This window comes from Solea senegalensis, linkage group LG4 (genome assembly GCF_019176455.1).
Source record: "Solea senegalensis isolate Sse05_10M linkage group LG4, IFAPA_SoseM_1, whole genome shotgun sequence".
Taxonomy (NCBI): domain Eukaryota; kingdom Metazoa; phylum Chordata; class Actinopteri; order Pleuronectiformes; family Soleidae; genus Solea; species Solea senegalensis.
The window spans coordinates 12,500,518-12,525,009 of NC_058024.1; the positions used below are offsets into that span (position 1 = coordinate 12,500,518).

The window sequence follows — 24,492 nt, forward strand, 5'->3', positions numbered from 1 at the left end:
CACAGCCTGTGCAGTAGCCAGATTTATTTTTATTTTTTTTTGTAGTCTGTGTGCGTGCGCTTTCTGAGCTCTTAGGAGGTCAAACATGGCCATTTTTGCTCATAATTCAACTTGGAGGAGCAGTTTCATTTAAAAATTGACAGTTTTCATTCAGTTTAATACGATGCCTATACACTGGTACCTCAAGTCTATGGAAAAACACCTTTCATAATTTTAGAAGTGAGTAAAATCTAGACCGTAAACGCAACTAAATCTAAGGCTCAGTTCTTAAGTCAGTATAAATCTAATAACCAAAGTATGGAAAGCAATATACTACATGCACCGATTAATTGCCTTCAAAATTAACTTCAACTTTCAATGCACTGCTGTCACCATCTCCACTTCCATAGCAAGAAGTTGAGACTGAAGCTTCAATTAAAACAAACAAAAAAAAAATTCAACTACAAATTTACCAACATACATACAGACATTATGCATCTGAGGTTTGCCAAGGATGAAAAATAGTGTACTGTGAAATTAACAGCAGATTCCATGTCTACATCTGTCCTGGTCAGACACACTGTAAAAAAGAGCTTATCTATTTATCACAATCAATGGTTTTCATTTAGATGATTTATTTCACGTCTTTGTTGATGGGTATTCTGCTCTTTTGAAGTCTGCTAATTGCTAACTATTACTCGACTACCATAGTGTTAACAGGCAGGTTTCCATTGATCCTAATGGTTTAAATGTTTTGAAGCAAGAGCTAATCATTGATCCCACAGTGTAAGAAAATGCATTTAGATGAAATTGGGACTTTTTAGTAACATATGAGTGAAGTGCAGGAATTACGTGGTGAGAAACCATTTTGACACCAGTTGTGCCAAGAGAACATTTTTTTTAACTTTACCCTGCATCATTTTGTTAAGCATATTTGTCCAATAATGTTCAATCTGTAATTGTTGTTTGTCTATTTCACGTTATCACTAGGAGGAGCATCTATATTAATGCTACAACTTTCTAAGTGTTACATTTACATAGATACCAAGATATAAATCTTGTAGTTGCGGAGATATTCTTTTCGTTATATATGGCCATGTCATTTCAAGCAGGGGCAGGTAAAATAAATATTGGTTGTCTCTCGACAAAAGCAAAAAATAATCACTTCTCAACTTAATAGCATTCAGGTTCATTCAGGTGCAGCTCCGAGACAGAGTTGCACTTGTTGCTTAATGTTTAACAACCAAACAAGGACATTAAAAGAATTGATGTACAACCGAGTGAATATAAAAATTGATTCTGCAGTAAAAAAAACAAACGTCTGCTTCATGTGGACATACTTACAGTGTAGATCACTAAATGACCTGAGTCTAAAACCTGTAACGGTGGAAAACATAAAGATAAAATGCTGTTTTTGCTGGAAAATGTAGCACAATATATTATATAAAATATATTAATATATATAACAAAAGGAGAAAGAAATCAGTTTTGGCCACATACAGTAAACACATTGTAACTCGAACAGCATGAGATGGCAGTGCTTCTGACAGTTGCGCTATAATAGTCTCCTGTTTGTTGAGTGAGGTGACTCTCATCACCTTTGTATGTAATGGGAGAAAACAAATGTTTGGTAATTGAACATGATCCACTAACAGTGCATTGTACACCTCCCTCTGCTCTCACACTGACCTCTCTGGAAAACAGATGGTCCTTATAGGAACAACGTCGCCTTGTTCTGTTTACTGTTCTAACACCGACATGCAACTAGGCTCCTGTGTCCATTTCCCATTATGTGAGAAGGACATATTTTAGACTGAAGTGATCCAAACAGTGATCGACCACTTGAGAGAACAGTCTTTGAGAACAGAGGTTGAGGGGAGTGTCAAGGACGAGTGTCTCACAAATGCCACATCCAACAGCTCCTGTGTTTCCACTGGTACTTGAACTGAAATTGGCACACTCAACAAGGGACACGCTTCAAGATTTCTTTTTTTTTCCTTTTCTTTTTTTTTTGACTCTTCAGAAAAACATTGCAGCTGGAGTGCTTGTTGGTGTGTCAGAATGAACAGAGCAGTGATGGAATTTGCAGGCCTGGAGGCCAGCGTGTTGTTTGTAGTGACACTGCTGTCTTTTCTGCACAGTGATTTTGTGCAGCCACCATTCAAATTCAAGACACTGCTTGACTTTCTTTACAGTTTATTTATGACAGTTTGGAATCTTTGTAACATACATCAATCAACTATCTTACAAGCAGTAATATAAAATGTGTGCGTTCAGATATAGCTACAAAGTAACATGTAATTACAAAGACATTTGCTGACCAGGACATTTTGGATAATTCCAAGTTGAGTTCTACAGAGATGAGGCCAGATTCCTTCCTATAGCATTCAAATCATGCATAAATGGAAGAGACCAGTCACTGTTGAAACTTCAAATTGGTATAGACGAGAGAAGCCAAACACTGTGCTGACCATTTATGTTTATTTTATAGCTTATGTACGTGCATCTTCTCACATAATTAGCTGTTCTTAGTGTCCTCAGCTGACAAACATAGCCATTACAGCTTATGTTAGCGGTATCTGCTGAGAATTAACGTCAACCGACACTGGCATTTTCATGTTTTGCTTTATATTCTTGTGATATATTCACAGCTATGACACACAGACAGTGGACACTGAAAAACAGGATCCTTCCTTGACACTGAGAAACACCCACAGATCATTATGTAGGAGCTGTACACCGTTTACAAATTGTTATTCTAATTCAGGCTTCACACCTATGACTGTATAGAGTTAACAACAGGGCTAGTGTATGTCAGAATAAAAGGGGTGTTTTTCCTGCTCCTTCCATTTTGCAGACATTGCGTGAATGTAACAAAGCGACTATTGAGTGACAGACCAGAAGGGGACATGTCAGATTTGTTTTAACAGCCAACAGAATAAGAAAGTTGCCATTTCAAATGGCAGCAAACAGCATTATCTGCAGTGTTTCAATCTGTGGTGTCACACCTACAGCGCTTACACACATTCATTATCTGACAGTTTGGCGTTATAATTATCCATTCAGCATGGCTTACTAACTTCCTCCATTTTGTGTTGACAAAGAAAATATTGCACAGTTTACTTAAAGGGCCACGGGTCAATAGATAAGAGCGACATTATTTTTACTGTACATGGATTGAATGCACTTATTGTAAATTGCTTTGGACAAAATGCACAAGGTAAATGAATGCAACGTGTAATGTATTTACTATTTTTCAGATAAAAACATTGACCGGCCCACAACCCATTTTATTTCATAACCTCATCCACCATCTTGACAGATTTACGTTTCATTTGAAGTGACATAAAGTTAAAGCAATTAACACTGGAGACATCGATGCTAAACCACGGTTACATTTGCATTTGTACTTTGTAACAGCATTGGAAAGCCAACAGAGCTGCTCTCAGACAGACATTTAATATGCCATAGCAGGAAATGCATATAGCACATGTGATTAATAACATCAGTAGTGTTTTCAGTTTCTGGCTCTGCTGTGCATGCTGGCTACAAAAAAACCCCAGAAAATTGAGCTATTGTTAACATTTTAGCACCACATTACTTTTTCTGATGGCTAAAATAATATGGATTCATTTCAAAAATGGTCTAGTGTGTAAAATGTAGCTTTCATTATTTACATTTGGCGGAAATGTAAGGTAAAACAATGATTGTTGAATGTGTGTGTGCAATCACCTGTTATTATGAATTAATTCAATTCAATTCAATTCAATTTTATTTTTACTGTTTTTCATTATAGAACAGAGGTCTCAAACACACAGACTTGTAAATGTATTTAACATAGAATTAGATATGAGCATTTTATTGTTTCTAATTGCAGTTAAATTAAATTATTATATTATATTATTTGATTTTTTATTCACATTTTCATTGTTTTTGTTCTTATTGTGAACTGTGTATCATTCCATAGTGTAACAAACACTTTTACTTTGAAATTCTTAAATCACAATTTTAAGCTTATTTCCCATATATTTTAACTTAGCGCACAGTTTTTTTCCCACATGACACTCATTGGCCCTTAGGTGTTTTTGAGTTTGAGACCCCTGACCTAGAATGAGCCTTTTATATCAATATCAGGATCCGTGTCAGTTTTGATGCTCCTGAAGTCTACACAAGTTCTCCAACACACTTGTGTTGAGGGATATTCATTTGCAACATGCAACTTCACCAACAAATGTTGTTAACTTTACACACTATACACACTTTAAACATACATCACATGCACATATAGATGCATTACATGGATATTTGTTTTCAGTTTAATGTCACAAATGTTACAATAACCAGTAACCGCTTTAATGTTCTTCATATTTATATGTATTTTCGCTTTTGGAAATCCTCCCCTTCACATGAGTCAGTCTGATCTTTGATAATCCAGCCAGTTCCATGTGATTAAGTTGTCTGCAACTAGTGGTAGCATATTTCGGAAACCTCCATAGCCAGCTCCAGGCAATCACTTCCATCTTGACAGGCACTAAGCAGACCACAGTCCCAGTCAACGCGTGAGTCATCGTCCGAGCTCGGTAAAGACTCCTCGACTTGTCTGTAGTTGGGGCAGCAGTTATGAGCAACTCTCTCGCAGGAAGCAGGTAACATGAGGATCATATCATAGAAGCGGCAGAAGAGGCAATTTAGGACAATTCCTGCGCAGTCAACTGGGGGAGACACGTCCGGTTAGGAAGTTTTCTGTACTGTATTTATTCAACATTATATGTTTTGAGGGGCTTCATAAAAGATCATAACCCTTTCACACTTTTGTGTGATGCGTAAACCTATCTTAGGAGGATAAATCATTTGTGTTGCGATTAGAGCAGCCTGTCTTCACTTATATCTTATAACATTTTAAAAGCCTCCTATGCTTCCTAAATGCATGCATAATTTAGGAAATCATGCCTCACCCCCTTACAGAGAGACGAGCAAGAAAGCTGTTTTGAGACATAATCAATTACTACAAGTCTCTCTTGTATACTTTGCCATGAGCAATTCCAACTTGTGGTGTGGTTGCAGGGAGACAGTGTTGTGTGTTTTCCCGGCAGCCTTTGCCAAATGGTGCCCCCGCGGGTGCTATGAAGTGTGAGATCATCGTCAGACGCTGACCATGAACAGACAGTTGCTTACAGAAGACATGTTACAGGAATGACGTATGTTACACAGGAGTTAAGAGTATATATAATAGTTTTAAGAGCACCATTGATGGGCGTATTAAATATTCGCATGACGATGAATTCGCTGCTTTTTCACCATCATGGGTCATGAGTCATGGATGACCAGCGTTATGACAATTTGAATTCATTCAGCAGCTTCTGCATGGGCGAGCAGAAAAAAATGTATATTTCACACATGCTTCCCGACAATGAAGTATGACAATTGAAGTATGTGTGCTACTCAAGGTTCTTCAAGGATTCTGTCAGCTGTTAGATGGCATTAAAGCTTGAGACACAAAAAACTGTTTGGATTGAGATACAGGTTTGGTTTCATTAGAACTCACTCAGAATCTGACGGCTTTGGGCGTAAAAAACTGTCCCAAACAGCACTTTAATCTGCAGCGAAGCCAAAAGACTTATTTGGCTCAGCCCCAAAATTAGACATACCATTCAGGAACTGAGATCTACAGCTGCAAAAACAAAGCATCATCTGTGAAGGCAGTGGTCAAGTGGTGAGAAGGTGACAACGGCCAAACATAATCTTTAGGTTTTGAAATCATGTCAAAATCTGAGCGCAAGACAAAGGATGAGGGATATAATCCGCAATGGCTGTAAATCAGCCAATCATCTGAGTTCCAGCAGCTGAACCAGGAAATATATCTACCAATCATTTTCTGATTTACAATCACTGGGTGGACTCGTTGGCACGAGCATGAAAGAGGATGTCATCAAGCTGAAAGTTGGGATTACATAAATCTATCTGTTTTGAGTGATGTGATGGGAGGAGCCAAAGCAGGGCAACACAGGAGGTGCCAGAGTCACAGGTGTTCTGGATTGAACCATAAACGGGATTATAGTGTCGCAAAACCTTGCACGTGCACAGTAGAATACCTTGTGGGAAAATTAAATATTAAATCCTATATTTTTTGGACCATAGATAATTTTCAAGCGTTTATTCAATCAGATTTGACTGCTGATTACATTTATGCAGTGAAGTTATGGCTGTCTGTTAGTTGGAAACAGCTGTTTGGAGACATTACCAAGATGGCTGCCAAGTAGCAAGAGTTTCCTAGAACGCAGAGTAAAAGTCAGATGTATAAACTGGAGTTTATCAAAGAAGTCCAGGAGCCAAAAACCATTCTGAAACCACATGTCTTTTCTTGTCTTTTGAATACTGGGTAATGTAGAATATTTCTAAACTTCGATGCACATCCTATGAAAAGAAAGTGAATAAGGATATTTCTTAAAATGTTGAACTATCTCTTTAAATAAAAGTAGTAATATTAAAATGACTATTTAAATATTTCATGTAATACAAGTGCATGAGAACAAACAGTCTGCGGTGTAATTATTAATGCTGCTGCATGTACAGAAGTGAGTCAACTTTGGTGGCCATTTTTTCACATTAGTCTTTCTCTTTTAAATGTAGTTTCAGTATCTTAATTATTAACACGTTTTCATAATTGAGCACCATGAGCTGTGTTTAAGCATCTTCACAGCATGGCGAGGTATAAAGCTTTTTTTGGCATCACAGTATTATTCTGCACATGCAACTGTTTATTTCATTAGTGGGAGGAGTTGTGTTTGGGTGAAAAAGTTATTTTCAAAATAGTTTAAAGGAGGTTTTGTTCATTATTTCCCTGAGATGATTCCAAGCTGTGTTTTTAAAGGATATCAGAAGACATCAGACGCGGGGTTGAATGAGGACTGGTGTTACTAACCTCCCGTGTTGCTCTGCTGAGAGGGAGACAGAGAGTCGGTGCTGGAGGATGCTGCAGAGGAAACTCTCTTCAGGTACATTTTCAAAGAGAACAGAGGGGTGGAGGATCTGTCGCACTCTCTGGACCTCTGAGCTTCTGTCTCTCTACTCGTGTCCCCAGGCTCAGATTCTGCTGTCGAATCAAATCTCCAGTTGCTGACTTGAGCTTCACTTTGGACCCTTTCTGTCCAAGAGACACAATTAAAGACATATCTATTAGTAACAGGCAAATCTGTAAAAAACAACCCAGTGTGTGTTGCAAGGCGGAAACAAAACACTAACACAACAGGCACTGAATGAGCCGTCCTGGTTTGCATAAGCAGACACAGTGGAAAAGAACATGACTAAATAAAACCTGACAAAATAACATGATACAACAACAGTGGAAACCTGAGATAAAGCCATTAACCTCACAGCAAAGACTCGCACAGGTGTTTTTAATTATTCTAGCCGAGTAGACTTGGTCAGGTTAAGGAAGTGTGAGAGTCCAGGTGGATCCGGAGAGCTGATTGGTCCTGCACAGAAGGTTCTGGTATAAGAGGCCTGATCACACCAGCTGCAGTGGACTTAATTGAACCACTCACAGGCAGCTGGTTTTTAATAAACATTTAAAATGGGAAGAGGGAATCTCCTTAGTCTTGTTGGACAGCCATGAGGTGAACTAAGTGTTGTGTTAGTTGTAAATAAATAAATGTCACAGCCTTGCCACTTTGTTATTTTGCCTTTCTTATTTTTGGTGGTAATCACTTCAGAGTGTTGCTGTTGACTACGCCCGGTCTTCAGTGACGCACTGAGTTCAGTGTTTAAAGTTGCCTTGAGCTCGACAAGCCACTGAAGACTAGCTAGTGCAGAGCATCCATGTCCAATGACAATTAGCTGCCTGCATACTATGCATTTTTCAGGTTTTAATGCAGTGTTATGCTGAGCCACACTCACTCATTAGATACTGAAGTTACTCAGAGTGATAGATCTCATGATTATTTGACTTCATGTTTTAATCAGAATGCACACTGAATTTTGCAGCACATCAGAACAATCCAACAGAAAACGCTGTCACAATTTTAAAACTGCATGTAAGCAAGCAACTGATAAAATCCCTTTGCCTCATGGTTGCAAAATACCATTACTTTGGGAAATGATTCCAACACAACACAAACATGAAATACAGCTTGTACTTCTGCAGAACTTACCTCCTCTCACCCAGCAAGAGCTCTCCTTGGCAATGTTTACTCTCCCTTTGTCTTTAACCTCAGCTCTGAGTGTCATTTCATCTGCCATCTGGTCCACTTCATCACAAAAAAGAAAATGTTTTTAGTACGGTTTACGTCAAACCAAAGACATGAGGCAACACACATTGGAGGACAACGCGATGTGCATTCTTACCACAGCTCGTTGTCTTCTCACTCTTGTGTGCTCTCAGGACGCGTCTGCGACATAGTCTTCGGATTCTGGCTCTGGAAGCAGCTATTTACTCCTGTAAAAGCAGAGAGCATCAAGGACATTTTATCCTTTACACTGCACAGGGTCCATTTGGCCTGCTGCCTGCTGTGCTGTACTGTAAGCCTCGCCAATGTTCCAATGACGTTGGCAATAACACTTGAGATCTGCTGCTGTCAAAGCATCACGGAGACAAAGTCAAAAACATTGGTTTGACTTATCTCACCCTATAAAAAAGACAATGCGGCCAAAAGCTAAGTGCAGTGCATCATATAATATTTGGAAGCACCACTTTAAAATATAATTCCCTTTAAGACAAATTGATTACAGAGCAATTAAGACACAATACAGAGATGATGGGGAATTATGTTGTGGGAGAGATCAGCATACATTAGAATTTTTGGAGGATAATAGTCTGGGCTGCACAAAAAACACAATGTTGATAGAACATTCTTTTTTTGTCTTTCTGATTTAAGTTCACTGCTAATAAAAACGCAGAAAGTGAGAAGCCTATGTAGAAAGAAATTGAATACATCATTTTCACTATAACATGCTTTTATTGAAAAAGACAAATTAACACCGTTTCACAAAAACCTTTCTTACTGCCTTGATGGTTGAAATAAAAACATGAAAACGCATGTTGCATGTTGTTATTATCAAGCCTCTGCATTCTAATTTGCTAAACTTCTATACAAGAGAAACTGTTACTTTTCAGTTTCAATTAAGGTTTTACACAGTTTTTTCAGTGTATAAGGGACAAATTTAAGCAAAGTGTGCTGGGCTTTTGGGAGAAAACTATGAAAAAAAAGAAAACAACGATCTACCGTTATGGCATAAGTTCATCGCCAAACAAGAAACAAACTACATGTATCACAATTCAAGTCTCTGGTGTATACATCTTTTGTACTTTGGGCATGCTGACATTGCAATGACTTTAAAATTTCAACATAAAGGTACAGTAATAGGTCACATATGAATATATTTATTAAATACACACCCACACGACACTCATTCGCTCCTTCAAGGCTTCTGCTGAACATATTCATGAGGCAGCGAGCGAGTGCCAGTTTGTTTGTTGGGGCTAAAACGCACGTTGAAACATGGATACTGAGCTGCATTCAAATTTCTCCGAATACAAGCCAACCAATTTACTCTAATTAGGCTCAACACTAGAGTTGCATTTTAATGGATGCCCCGCTGTGTTTGCATATGTTTAGAGAACAAGAGCCATGCTAATTGAAAAATTAAGATGTGAGAGTATTTGTCTACTGAGCCCCCACTATGCTGCGCGTATTGTAAATACAACTCCTGAAAATACTTCCACTGAGAGTTTGTGGTGCTTTCTTCTTTATGCCTGCTTTCATTTTCCATTGTGTTGTGATGATGACGACACAATGTGATAAAGAAAAGGGAAAATTAAACTGTGCTCTTGTGATCTTCAAAGGGCCTTCAGTGATGATGTGTTCCCACTCTTTTGCCTTGATGTTTGTCTAACCCTTTCACTCACACAGCTGGTTAGGGCTAGGCTACATCTACACTACTCTGTTTTTCTGCTGTGGATATGTCCGCCAGCCACACGACCCTCTTCCTTTTGAAAACCAGGGCTCAATTTTAGTCTGAATTGGAAGAAACTGAGACACTTGAAAACACACTCATTCACTTCCTAATTGGTTCTCAGTGGGCACAACTCAACATTTAACATACTTTCAGTTTCACTTTGGCCTCGTCATTGGTCTCATTAGAGAAATTGTTGCTCCTATTATCATTAGCAGCATTTTCTGAAACTAAGCAAACAAATGCATTGAAGAGAATCCGCTTCCTTTTTAAACTGGCACTTCACGGCGTACGTTAATCACTAATTTGCCATCACAGCAGACAGATGTGGCTGATCGACTGTTGCTTTACAGATGTGTCATCTTGTGATTTCAGAGGTAAAAATCCTTCGTTTGGTGCAGGAAGGTGAGCGGATTACAAGGCTGTCAAACAGTGACATGAACTAACAGACATACAGCGCAGCCAGTGATGACTACACTTTACACTCTACACTTTAATCTGCATTGTAGTCCAGATAAAGATATTGGTGCACAGTACAATCACTTTAGTATGATCTATCTTGTTGCCACTTTAAAGATGAATTATGAAAAGATATTTTTTTGTTTCATGACAGAAAGATATGCAATTATGATATTTAATTATTTAATTATCAGAAATGACTTTTGTGAAATTCTCATTAGCCGGCTGGTTGTATTTACAGAAACTCTCATGAACGCAGGCATAATTTAACCACAAGAGACTTACTGAAAAATATCACCTTGGAAGGACAACTTAACATTTACGCCATGTGTGGCCCTGGCAGGTGCTTCACTGAACTGAGTGGAAGTTGCAATTTTTTTCCCCTTGTCTTTTTTTTTCTTCTTTTCTTAGTTTTAATATAGCGCCTGAGTTTGTTGAACATGCTGCCGGTGCAGAGGTCCTCTTTTGTCCCTTAATGAGTTCCATAGAGAATAAGTGTCATACTTGGCTCTGGTGATGAGAGCAGACTCCCATGTCACCTTGAGGCCGGCTAAGACAAAGGAAAACAGCACTTGATGTCATATTCAATCTATTCTTTTACAAATAGTTAACCCTGGTGGGTGAAGTTTAATTTAATAGGCAGATGTCATTTTCTTCAAAAAAAAAAAAGTACAATGTCAAAATGTGACGGATGATGCAACAAAAATATGAGTATTTGGTTTGCGCAAATGATTGTATGGTAATCACAATCAAAATGGAGATTCTTAATTGATAACACTGTTTTACAAGGTCGAATGCGCTCGCATTAATATTAAAACTGATCAGAAAGTCAATATGTTTCATTCATCCACTGCTTATTAATGCTTCATTAAAAAAACATGAAGCAGATACAGGTTATTAAAAAATGGGTTGTTTTTTTCCCCATTGGCCCAACAGCATTATCTAATTATGTAAATTAATTACATGAATTTTATAGTTAATTGAAAACTTTGTTAGTGTTTTAGAGTCAGACATCAAATATATGTCACCTGTCTGTCTTCACATCAACTTAACGGTTAAATTTAAGCACAGTTGAGTCGGCAACACCTTTCTTCAAAAGTTATTTCCTCAAAAGATTAGATCAGGGGTGCACAACCTATAAAACAACAAGAAATCCAAATGTTTCCCTTTGTTTTACATTTAATAAAGTATCTTTTTACAAAACATTATGAACAATCTGACATTTCTGGAGAAAAATAAGTGCAGTTTAAACAATATTATAAAGTTTACCATTTACGCACATGCATTGCTTTTTACAGATCACAGTGGATCTACAAACGCACAAAATATTATATATCAGATATTGGTATCTGGAAGTAAAGAATATAGTATTTCACATTAGATTCTCATCATAATATCCTGCGGGCCAGATTGGACCCTCTGGCGTGTCAGTTCTGTGCTTTTGACACTGCTAGATTAGACGATAATCCTGAAAGATGACATCTGAGAAACTGAGTCAAACTTGAAAAAAGGATGAAATATGAAACTGAAGTATCCATGTTTGAGAGACTGACTGCTCTACTACGAGTAAAGATCTCTCAAAGAGTATGCATTTGTGCTGTTATTATTCTTCTTATTATTATCATTATCATTAACTACCACAGAGCTTCCTGTGCAGCAACATGTTCTGATCCACTTACAGCGCTGTACCTTGGAGCAGAGCTCACCTCGTGTGCTCTGGGGAGCGTTTCTGCTCAACCCATTAAGAGCACAATAATTCATTTAGGAGATCATTTTGCTCTAATTGAACATGTCTGATGAAGTCAGGGTTTTCTACATCTTTGAGGACACCTACCTACCTTTATGACAGCTGACAAGGGTGGGGGGAAAGAAACTACTGCTGCTTGTCATGGAGGGAAGAAATCACAGTTTCCAAATTAAGATTGTAGATAAATGACCTTACAAAGCAAAGGAAATCAAAGAAGTATGGGGATGGGGTAAATTGGATTCTTTGGCGTCAAACAGTATATGACTTTTACCAACTGGGGATTCTTTCCACCATGGAGGAAGTGAGTGTTTCCTACGGCAACAGTCCCACCTGGGACATCATGATGATCCATGGGGTGTTCGTAAAAAGCCTTGAAGTTATTCAACCCACTAAAAGGCTAAATAGATTTTTTTTCTATTAACATTGAGGCGTATTGCTCTGATTTTGGAGCCTCTATACTGGTTTCAGGCAATCTATTTCATTTTAGTCAGTCAATACTCTGTATTTAATTTGCATAGCTGAAAGGTTCATTAATGTCTGAGGTCTTATTGTGTCACACTGGATACAGATGCTCAAACAATAGTAAACCTTTAAAGAGGTGTTTTCATTCATGAGCTTTGTTACGATTCACGATAATATTCTTAAACATTTTTAAGAATATGTTTTTAAAGTAATATTCTTAAAATAGGACTGGGTATCATTTTCACATTTTCCTTTTACTATTGCTGATAGGATTCATAATATCTTTCTACATTGGCTACATACAATATAAATATAGACATTTCTTTGGAAATCCATTAAACTATGCGAATGTATGATTTTATCCCACATCACAATAAATACAATACATTGATTATGGTGAATTTCCATCACAGGGATTTGGGACATGTGCTTTTATATGCTGACTCTGATCCTTATGAACACATCTAGGAGAACAAGCAACATAAGTTTTGTATTATTTTTGCCAATAGCTGACTTGGAAGCATTTTTCTATAATGTTTAGTTTTATTTGCTGCTGTAAACTGCTGTGAACGGGCCTTAAAAATAAATCTGAAACACCCACACTCATGTCAACACTTTAATACATACCTTTCTGATTTATAGTATTTCTAAGCTTTACATTTAGATTGGAATGACATGCGACATTCAACAAAATATGAAATGAGCAGGGTCTGCAGCTTCACAGAAGCATCATGAGAAATAACCATTATTACAGACCATTTTGCTCCTTCGGATAATCAGTGTTGGCACTGAATCAACCAATGCTTCACAGGCTAAATGCTTGAATTGATCACTGATGCTTTTCTCACCAATAAGCTGTTTAAAAAGACTAATTAGGTGGAGCTAAGAGTCGCCTGCACTTTTGCTATAACCGTAATGATAATATGACATCAGACGTTCTCTTTAACGCGTTGTCTTGTTGTTATTGGGAGAGACGGATTATGATTGGGTTTAGTCAGTGCACATTATGAGATGCTCCTTAAGTAGTGTTCATAAAGCAAAGCTCCTTACCATGTCAGGGTAATAATAAGGGTCATTCATACATACTTTAGGAGTCAAGGGGAGCCTGTGTGTTAGACCTATACGTGTTTTCTTCCATTTGTCCTTGTTGTTTGGGATCACAGATCTTTTGTCCCAGCGAGCAGTACATCAGACAGGGACTTCTGTCTGGCGAGTCATTGATATGCCAGCTCTCTCATTTTATCTTTCTCATTACTGTCATCGCGACAGGCTCAAATACCTCACATAACAAGGGTAATTCGGACAAACATAAAATCCACGCCCCCTCAATTTAAGTTGGATATATTTCATGTTAGGTCATAACATGATAACATAGCTTTATTCCGACTAACAATCTTTGTGATTTCATTTCTTTTGATGGCAAAACACAGTGGAAATTTACTGCGACTTCAAATGCGTGTACTTTATCTTGATGTGAACCTGTACAGCTGAAGACTCGCACACAGCTCGAGCATGCAAGCAGACAGAGGTTTGATTATCAGTGCACACATGCATGCCTTTAAATTGAAGTTGGCTCCAACTTATCATTTTATTTTTAGCTGGTCGTCTTTCCTGTCAGAGCCCCATGAAGTCTTTTCCATCTACAACTTAGTTCTTCAGCCAAATATTGACTTTGGGATCTGATTATTAAGCAATTTCCACAAAACTTCAAATTACTGTCTGAACAATTATTTTTAAAGACGTTACAAGACCCAGTAGACCCCCAAGGTCTTGAAACTGATTATGCAAAAAGATAATTGCTATGAAGATTTAAAAAAGAATGAAATTGGTTTGACAAACCTATAAGTTGTTAACTACTGCTCACTGCAAAAGAATACATTTGCTGACAAGGCCACAAAGAACCGGAGCAGAGGAGGCTTTTCCCTGTGCGCTCAGGTGGGCGGGAGGTATCGCTCTCTTTATTATCCCTGCTAATGGTGTTCCAGATCTGTCCTCAATTACACGGGATGAGATGAACTATTAATTAATAATTCTTCTGATGGATAAATTGTGCCGTGTTCAGCAGCTGTGCACTTTTTAGAGATGAGAGGAGACACAGATGGAGGCTATTGACCAACAGTGGCCCCATTTTGTGTCTGCCTTTATAGATGTACAAGCTTTATTTCAGTTTGACACATTGTTATGTTCCTGTCCTCCTGTCCCGCCATAACTGCCCACGTATCATCAGCAGACGTCCAAGTTTTCTTGATTTACTGTGTGCAAAGCCAATGTTGCATAATTTGTGTTTTAAGAAAAGATATTAATCCTTCTTCATATTGAGCAAAAAGGTTATTTCCCCCCCTCCCAGGTTAAATGTACACTGCCTGAAAAATGACACATCCTCAAGGTACTTTTGAGCAAAGCCTCAGTTGTATAATTTTCTCATAAGCTTGGAGTGTTTAAGTGTAGAAAGGAGGAATTATATGGCTATGAATGGCTTCCTTAATAGTGATATCACTTCCTAGAACAAAAGGAGGTGGCTCTGGGATGAGCCGGGGAGTGCAAACGCTAGCTCCAATTGGCCATTTCCGCGCCTTCCATTGGGGTCATGCACTGCGCCACCGTGCCAGAGAGTGCATGAGTGACAACACCGCCAAGACAAATGGAGCACTCTCCCACAAACCTCGTTAAGACTGAAATCATCGAAAAAATAATAGTTATTAAATTAATTGCAGTCATAATCTCGTAAAATATATGTCAAAAAATTATATGCAGTTCGATTAACACATAACATGTGTGTCAAATATGTAATAAAACCCTGATCAATAAAACAATAACCATGTTGTTAAAAGCAGTCTTTGAAAGGTGTTGCTGGCAGTGGGCTCCAGGGGTGAGCAACCCTTTTAATATAAACGGATTTCATCTTTCCACCATGTCACCTAAATCACCTCAATGTTTGTGTATACAATTAAAATAAGATAATAAATTTCAGCAATGGATGGATTACGAATGCTCTCTTCAACCCCATACATCAGGCTTTGACAGTGGCTCAGAAAATGCATGTCTAACAATCTGTTGATTACAATGTGGTGAGAGCAGAGGCCCTGCTGAGGGAGGGTGATGTCGTTACGGGAACAGGATACATTATTTTAACATATTGCTATGTTTAAATCGATAAGTTCTAAACGAGCGCTAACGACTGCTATTAATTAAACTTTGAGGATCTTTTATTAGAAAAGTTACCACTTGTGTGCGTGATTCAATGAATGGTTTATAATTTCATTTTGTTGGCCCGGACCACTATGCCCAAACGACTGGTCTTTTATCTTAAAAAGAAATGAGCCAAAGCATAGTTTATTTGCTTTTCCGAGACAATGATAACACATCAGTCGAAGGGCATATTTGTTTTAAAGCCTTGGAGGAGTAACGGTGACTAGTTCTTGATACAGTCTGTCTGCCTTGAAACCATATTGAAATAATTTTCCGTCCCTTCTCGCCCTTGAGATATTATTATTTTTTTTATCAGTGTGTTTATATGAAATCATTTGAGTTGGTGTGTCAATTTGGAAATTAAATTGTCTATGCAGGGGGATTATTCAGATTGGAAATTAATGGTATTGCAATTAAAACTTGGGAGTTACAGTATTTGGTAACAATTATGATAATGACTCTAGCTGGAGGTGTGAATTTCACAAGTGATGGAGGGGGGGCTGTTAACACAAACGCTGTGCTGGAAAGCTGGCAACGGCAAGCCAGTTCTTCCCAGTGTAAAAATATGTTTCTTCTAATAGAGCAGTGCCACTGAGAAAATATCTTTGCCTCTCCTTGGTAGAATATACAGTATGTAATTCCATTTACTGCACACAGATAAACTGCCTTTTGTGATATTGCTACAGGAAGCTCCTTGCTCTGAAGCTTCGACTGACAGAACGTGTCCTACATTGTGCTGTTGTAATAGAGTGGTTTATCAGCTCATGTTGAGAGTAGCTGTGGGCTAAGTATGGTTGAGAGTCACAATTACCAACAGACACAACACGCTGTTTGTCTGCACATGATTAATGTGCTGGATCAATGTGGGCCGCCACAAAGAAGCAGGGTGATGGAAGATTCCAGAGAGATTTTTTTTTTTACTCTCCATCTCCTTGTTTTCTCTTTTTTTCTCCTCTACACATACTGCTATCAGCCAAATTGGATGATCAGTGGGGGAATTCTCACTCTCTCTGGAGGTTTTCACTGTGGTTTGTAGATTTTGCCTTCAGGTTTGAAATGCTTTATCCAGAGACTGGCTTTTTTCAATTGAGCATGAAGTGGGGGGTTCAGATGGGGGGGGGACAGTCACTTTTCCTTTTTTTTTTATATGGGGAAACAGTGTTTACTCAGCTACTCACAATCCCAAATTAGCTATTTTAAACCAAAATAACCGTCTGAAGGCCTACATGACATCTAAACTGCTTGTGTGGTGTTGAAGTCAGATTTAGATCCTCTGAACACCCAGAAAATAAGAAAAAAACGGTGTAATTTTAATCTAAAGAAATAGTTTGACATCTGGTTAATGACTGGCCACTAAAAATGAAGCCAGAATTAGCAGCTGGTTATCGTAGCTTAGAATACTTAACTACACAAACATTTGCTGCGAGTTACTCTTATTTTCCTCCATGAATCAATAACGATGAGGTGATAAAAGGTGATCTTTTTGCTGGTTATAGCAGTTTTTCAGAATTGAAACATCTCATGTCACAAAATAATATCCTGTATTTCACTACGTAGCAGAGACATCAAGGAGTCCCAAATGAGATATGTATGTATGTATATATATATATACACATATATATATACATATACATAAAATCATATGAAATATGATTTTCTCATATTGTTAAAACAAATAACATTTAGGTTTTTAGTTACTACTTGGTGAATTTTGTTTTGGAGCCACACTGCTAAGCTAACTACCTCTTGTGCAATAGGTTCCTATTTTAGCCTGCATTGTGTCTTTACGTTAACATCTCGGCAAGAACGACCCACCCCCCTTTTTTTAAAGACTGCCAAACTCTTCCTACCACTGCCTTTTATGATGAACACTGAACTCTATGAATGCATCTGAACTGTGTCAGATTCGGAGCAGACCATTAAACTGACTGGTGCTTCTCTGATTTCAATAGCTCAAACAAAAGCCGATCACTTAACATACAGAATTCCAACCGAAAACATACCACAAGTTACTTAGCAAGATTTTATAAGCCTGCCATACAGCATTTAAATCTAAACCTTTCATGGTTCAAACTAATAATATATATAATATAATATAATATTTCCTTGGATGGAGCCCAAGAATGTATTTAAATGATATACCACCAGGAGAAGTATTCTTTGTTTTGTTTTTTTAAACCAGGATGCTTACCACTGAGCCTCAGAGCCAGAGCGGAGAATGAAAATTACCCATCAACCCTTGAGCAGATTCAGTGGTCAATAATTGAATGAGCGAATCCCATTGTCCAATTACTTGCATTATCTGTGAATACCCCTCTCATTAAAAAGCTAGGGAGGAAGGAGAATAATTAAAAAGATTTGCAGGATGGGCATTTAATGATCACACTGCTTTGCCTGATATACTCTCCAAGACAGTGAGATCATGTGGGATTGAAGGCAGAGAAGTGCTCGCCTCACCCTCTCCCCTCCAACCTATCCTGTCCCTTCATCCCTACTCTCCCTGCAGATCCAACTGGCTGTGCTCTGTGAGTGGGTTTCTGCCATAGCTCTGTTGGTACAAGCTCACACTGTGGCCCCAGAGGGCTAAAACTAAAACCTCAAAGGCTTACTCTTCCATTTGCGAGTTTTCAAATTCACACTCTTAATGTAAATACACAGTGAATATTAAAAGACAGCAAGTCATATCAAAAGAAAAAGCCGCAGTGCCAAAGTGCAGTGTAAACACTTGCAGTTGAGTGCTAAATTGCTGTTTGGCTGGGGGCGCTCCTGGCAGTCAGACCACATACCTGTGGTGGCAATGCCCTCGTCAGGTAGAGATTCTTTGCACCATCAGACTTGTGAGTGCTTTGAAAAATACATCCCCTCCATTGCTTCTACCACAAAACACAGCTCTAATTAGTTCAATCTCGATCAAAAACACATTTTGGTGGAGATCTTTTGCCGTAGGGGCCTGCTTTGCTCAAGATGTTTTTAACTCTTTCTCAGAGAGTGCATCACACGGTCAAGTGCACTCTTATGTGGGTGTCTGGAGAGCCCTGAGTTTTACTGTAAACATGCAAGAAGTGTTGCTCAGGAAATGGCAGTGCAGTTCATATATCAATAGAAGCTGTCTAAAAATGCCTTAGTCATCCTGGCGATGTAATGGCTGACTGTATTTAGCAATATTTTCTCAGTAAGAGCACTTGTGAGGCTTTGATAATGCCTGACTTGATATTTGATGTTTATGAATCTTCTCAGTTGGTGTAAATATTAGTTCTAATGTTTCCGGAACTGAACGGAGCTGAGACAGATGTACGTGATCATGGAGAGCAACACTTGATTGTGTGTTTTGTTTTTTTATAAAGCAGATGTTGCCAAAGTCTTCATTAAGATGAACATGGATATTGTTTATTTTGAGTGAATACCACATTGTTCTGTAGGTGTAAGTACTCAATAAAAACAACTAATGTGCATTGAAGGATGACTGATTTTTTTTTTTACTTAAAACTGTGTCCCACAGTTTTTGGGAATTATGTCACGTTTAAAAATACCCAAACAACGTAATCAGGACCTCACCTTTCCATGTGTACAAAAATCTGGAGTATCAACAGGAATCTTTTACACAAAAAACCCTGGAATTTATGTAGAAAAATTATTATGCCTTTGTCTGGCAAAGTGAAACATTCTGTCGCCACCCCAATAAATACAAGAACAGAACTATATGTCTTGACACACTACAGCACTGAATGATGACATTTAAAAAGAAACTATTGACTTTTACATCTATGGATTATCCAAAATTACATGGACATTGTTTCTGGGAGAACATATCAAAGCAGGGTTTTTGTCAAATGCACCGTGTCAATGCTTTGAGCACCACAAGTTAAATACAATGCATTTGTTTTAAAAAAAGTGTCAAACAAAATTACATCCATAATACCATAATGGAGAAATATGTGGTTGTTATTTCAGGTGAATTGACTTCTTTATTTAGAGTACAGCAGGTCGAGGGCCTTTGGCTAAGCCAATCAAGTATCTGCTTTACAATATACAACACCAGGATGTTACTTTTTTGAAGGTTTCTGGAGTTTTAGAAAGTTTAAGGAGGAGAAATGGTCAAAAAATGTGCCTGATGTGAATGCAACTCTGATACAAGACAGTCTAGCCAACTTCATGTGACTTGGCAGCAAACAAAGCTAACTAATGTTAACTTCTATGATTGCCAATCACAGTGTAGACATTAGCCCATTAGCTGCTTTTCTCATCTAGTCATCAGCATAATTTCATAAAACACAGCACCACTGACAACCCACTTCTGATTCAGGTCAGAACAGTATAATCCAGTTCTGTCACATGTGGACATAATGTACCCAATTAAAATGGGAATAAGCTCCACTAAATTCCATGAAAAATCACCTTAATGAAATACATCTCCAACCATGTTGTAGCTTCATGCTAACAACACAACTCAAAACAACTCTTTGGACAGCACCATATAAAAGCACACATAGGTCAACAGTGTAATTTCTTCTAACCTCAATGAAACAGCAGCAAAAACAATGTCCACTTCTAACATTCATGTGCACAAATCAGGTTTACCTTTGCTCTTTAGTCAGTAACTGCTGTTTGCAGGAAGCAATTGTCTTGCACAGGGGGAGGGGCTTAAATGTCTTCTTCTTCTTCCTGAAGTGTAAGGTTCATGCCGCCACCCACTGCTCAATTCTACATAATTAACCCTGTGACACTGAAGAGACTTTCTTGTTAGTCTTATTCCCTCTGTCACCTTTAGTTTAAAGGGTTCGTCCAGGATGAGGCACTGACACAAGGTCAAAGATGACTGCGCTGTGTGTGACCCCAACTTAGAGAAACAGCTTCAGACACGAGCACATGGGTGCCAGTGGGGGCACAAGGAATTACTGATTTTAGCCTCTTAACAAAAGGCTCACCTATTTATGGGGGATTGTGGGGGCAGCAGTGGATCAAGCACTTATGTGTTACGTTGAAAAAGAAAATCACTGATTTTCGCTATGGATGTTAGTGAGGGGAGCAACACAAACATCACTTTCAGGCTGCCTAATGGTAGATAAAGTGGCGTAGGTTTTCATAAGATATTGAGACTAAAATTAGTTTTTCACTGAGTCCAAACGGGCAGTCATGTTTTCAGTAAGAGCAAACGTTTTGGATCGCAAGCTGTGTCACATGGCCCATTTTACTTGCTGCAGCACAATATAATCTTTTCAACATTTCCGTTCACTCCACTGTTCCCACACTTGTCAGTGTCCAATTCCCCCAATTGGAAAAGTGCTGTTGAATCCTGTGTGGTCCACCCTGAGTCTCGTTGAAATCATGTTCAGTAAATACAAATGCTAATGCTAATGTGACATGATGACAAAGTATTAATAGGCAAGGTCTCCGTGTGGTGACATATGTTTTGACCTATTAAACCTGCCTGGCCTCATTTTTATACTGTAATTATAACGGCTGTGGTTGTAATTATGCTGGATGTAAACATCCAAGCAGCTGTGAGCTACATAAAGCTTTATTTGTCCAGTGACACAATGGCCAAAGAAAATCTCTTCCATTTGATCTCGCTCACAACATTCGGCAGTGATATTAGTGGTAGCTGTGATGAGTAATGACCACAAAACGGAGGTAAAACCCCTGAATCACACTTAATGGCTCCATGGTATTACTGTTATGCATAAGTCAGATATTTATATATCATCAGACACATATTTTTTTCCCAAACATCTGTCCAATGCAGACTCAAGATAAAATGGTGTGTAAGAGGTGCCAATAGGATGTCAGAGGAGATTAATCACTCTTAGCCCTGATCTGTGGTGACATTCCTAACCAGGTCACCTGTAAAAAAAAAGATTTCTTTACAGAGCTGAAATAGTCCAGACTTCTCTGAAAGTGAAAAACATCCCACCATCACGTGAAAGAAAGCAGCTGCTGTATCACAACAGAACAATTGGTTTAATGATGACAGGATGATTTTGGTTATTTGCCTGGTGATTGATGTGTATGTCTGTGTGTACATACTGTACGTCTGTGTTTGCGTGTTTGCATAGCAGACGGAAATGAAGCCGTGTCAGCGGTTAACCTCAGCCATTTCTATTCAGACTTTAAGTTCCGTTTCTCCAAACTGACACTAAATAAACATTTGACAGAAGCCAGGGGTAGCTTTTATTTTACTTTCCAATAATTGGGTCATTATAAACTATTAGGTGATTTGTGAAGAATAGGTTCTCCTATGCCCTCTTTCCTTCCTCGTCGTTTTATGATGGCACCACTGCACATATTTCAGAAGTCAAGAAGTTCAGCGGCTTCTCATACACTGGACAGGCAGTGTCCATAGCACTTGAACTCAGACATTATGGTAAACCTGCCTATAGGCCCGTCGCTTGTCTCTGTCTCCAGGCTTTGTAACTTTTCAGAGGACAGAGTTCTGTCTCAAAGTTGAGCAGCTCAGGCCAAGGATTTTCCTTAACCTCTTTTGAGAAATGGACCGCAGGGTGAATTCATAAAAGAGCAGTCTGTTGGACAATTTGTCTTTTGACAGGAGGGAACATTGGAAGCCACCAGAGGGTGGTCAGCGGTGAGTGGCACAGGCGTGCCTGGGGCGGTACCTGCAGGCCATTCTTTCTCATGATTTGTCCTGGACGAGGAGAGGAGGGAGCGGCTGCGCGGGCCGCCATCTGGTCCCGACCGGGGAATTGGGTGGTGAGGTGCGCGTTCAGTGTCAGTGTGGCTGCATCAGGGCTGTTTGCGAACAGATGTTCTGTGGTGTGTTTGCTCCAGCACGGCTCAGGAGGGAAGACGTGTCTATCAGTGACTGGAGGCTTTCAGTAGCAGACTTTGACCTTGAGGCTGCCGCATGTCAATCCCTTTCTCTTAAAGCCCTGTGAGGCTGCCCAGCACTGCCCTGTTTTGTTATCAAATGGGCAGAAATCTGTAAAAATGTAATACATTCCATATCTGATATGCATTTATTAAAATAAAAATGTCTGCTCAGAAAAAGTTATTACTTGGCAATTATGATGAAAGTTCAACCCTCAGTCCAGAATATGTAGCACCAGCCAGTATTATTATTTTTAGGGTCCAGTTTTTTTATTACATTCCCCCATGAACAGAGGACAGTGTAAAATGCAAGGGCATGAGTATCCATATCCTCAGCCTCCATCATCCGGATCTCAGCAATCAATAAGCGTTTAATCAGTCAATTATATGGCACTAATTTAACAGCCTGCAAGTACAGAAGCATGGCTGAGCGCTAACCCATGAAAATACAGGCTATAGGAAATTTATCTTTCGGAAAAAATGTCAGAGCAGAAAATGAAGTTTTCAATTTAGGGGGATGGAAGTCTGCGACAAGTCCGTCATTCATGTTTGGAGATAGGGGAGATAGACAAGAAAGGGTTAAAAAAAGGAGAAGATTATGGAAGCTTTGTGAAAGAATGAGTGGAGTTTGGAGTTTTAGTGAAACCTTCCACTGGAAAATGTATTATTATATACTATAAGTGTATTTGATTATATTATTTAACTGTACTGTGTTCAGGTTTGATGGTTTTTGTTGTTTCATTTATTATTTATTCAACACATTACCTCTCTTATGTTATACTTGTGACTCTAAATGCCTGCCCCACTGTGCATGTTCAAGTGGCAAATAAAAATCTTGATTCTTCAGTTGCAACTGTGTTGTTTCAGCTTTTTTACATTCCTACATTTAGCTTATACCTTATTAAACTGCCACCAGACAAATTAGCAAAACTTTTCACAACAGAAAATTGTGAAATAATTCAACGTTAATATTTTATATATGGACAGTGATTAGTGCAAGCAGCAGTGAATTAATATTTTAATTTATTTATACAACAGGACGTCCAACATAAAAGCAGAGAATTTACTGGTGACCTAGCTTTTAATTTCTGTTGTCAATATTTGAATTGCTCCGGCAAGTGCTATGAACATGTGCCAATGTTGGAGAGCACAGTCCAGCTCCTCGCTCACCTATAAAAACTAACATCTGTTGAAGCATACATTAAGTTTCAAAATATCTGTACAGAGATCACCGGCTAAAGTACAGTCGGCCAGATGTCGTTTTAAAAGTACCAGATGGAACAATGAAAGCGGGATTGGAAATTAGAAAGCACTGTGAAAGGTCAGATCAATTAAGGAGGCTGCGTTGGCTGCCATATGACAATTAAGGCAAGTTTAAAGCACTTGAGCTAACAGGGCAGCGGAGTGAGTGGCCATCGCAGGGAGGAACTTCTTGGGGGCATGGAAACGTTTGTATGCAGGACGAGGGGAGCTTCCTGGACTGAAGTGCATTTACACCAGGTCAAGGTTAATGACCCGCACAGATAAACCTGATAGAACGCCTCACAGCGCTGCTCACGACCTTTGTCCATCAGTATTAAGGAGCCAATAAATTACAGCCGTGACTTTAAGTGACATTGAAATTTACTCTGCTCTAATGAGAGAGAGAAAAGGAAAGGGATGGTGCATGAGAGAGAGAGAGAGAGAGAGAGGTGGACATGAGAAGGAAAAGCTGTTAATGTTGTTGCAGAAAGAAATCATTTATTTCCTTAACATTATCTCTCAGTTCAAACAACACCTAAAAAGTCAGATTCCCCCCCACCTTTTGCTCATGATTATCATATGATGTCACCCTCAGTTAAAAAGAAACAACTCCTCTTTCACTCCCTACGTCTTGAAATCAA

General features: G+C 38.7%; 1 long non-coding RNA gene across 1 annotated transcript; it reads right to left on the bottom strand.

The window, feature by feature from the left end:
• Positions 1 to 8,163: 8,163 nt before the first annotated feature.
• LOC122767902 lies at positions 8,164 to 20,420 on the bottom strand. The gene is made up of 3 exons (XR_006360257.1): positions 20,366 to 20,420; positions 8,323 to 8,413; positions 8,164 to 8,225 (listed from the first exon to the last, which is right to left on the bottom strand). It is a non-coding gene; the product is annotated as an uncharacterized LOC122767902 (long non-coding RNA).
• Positions 20,421 to 24,492: the final 4,072 nt, after the last annotated feature.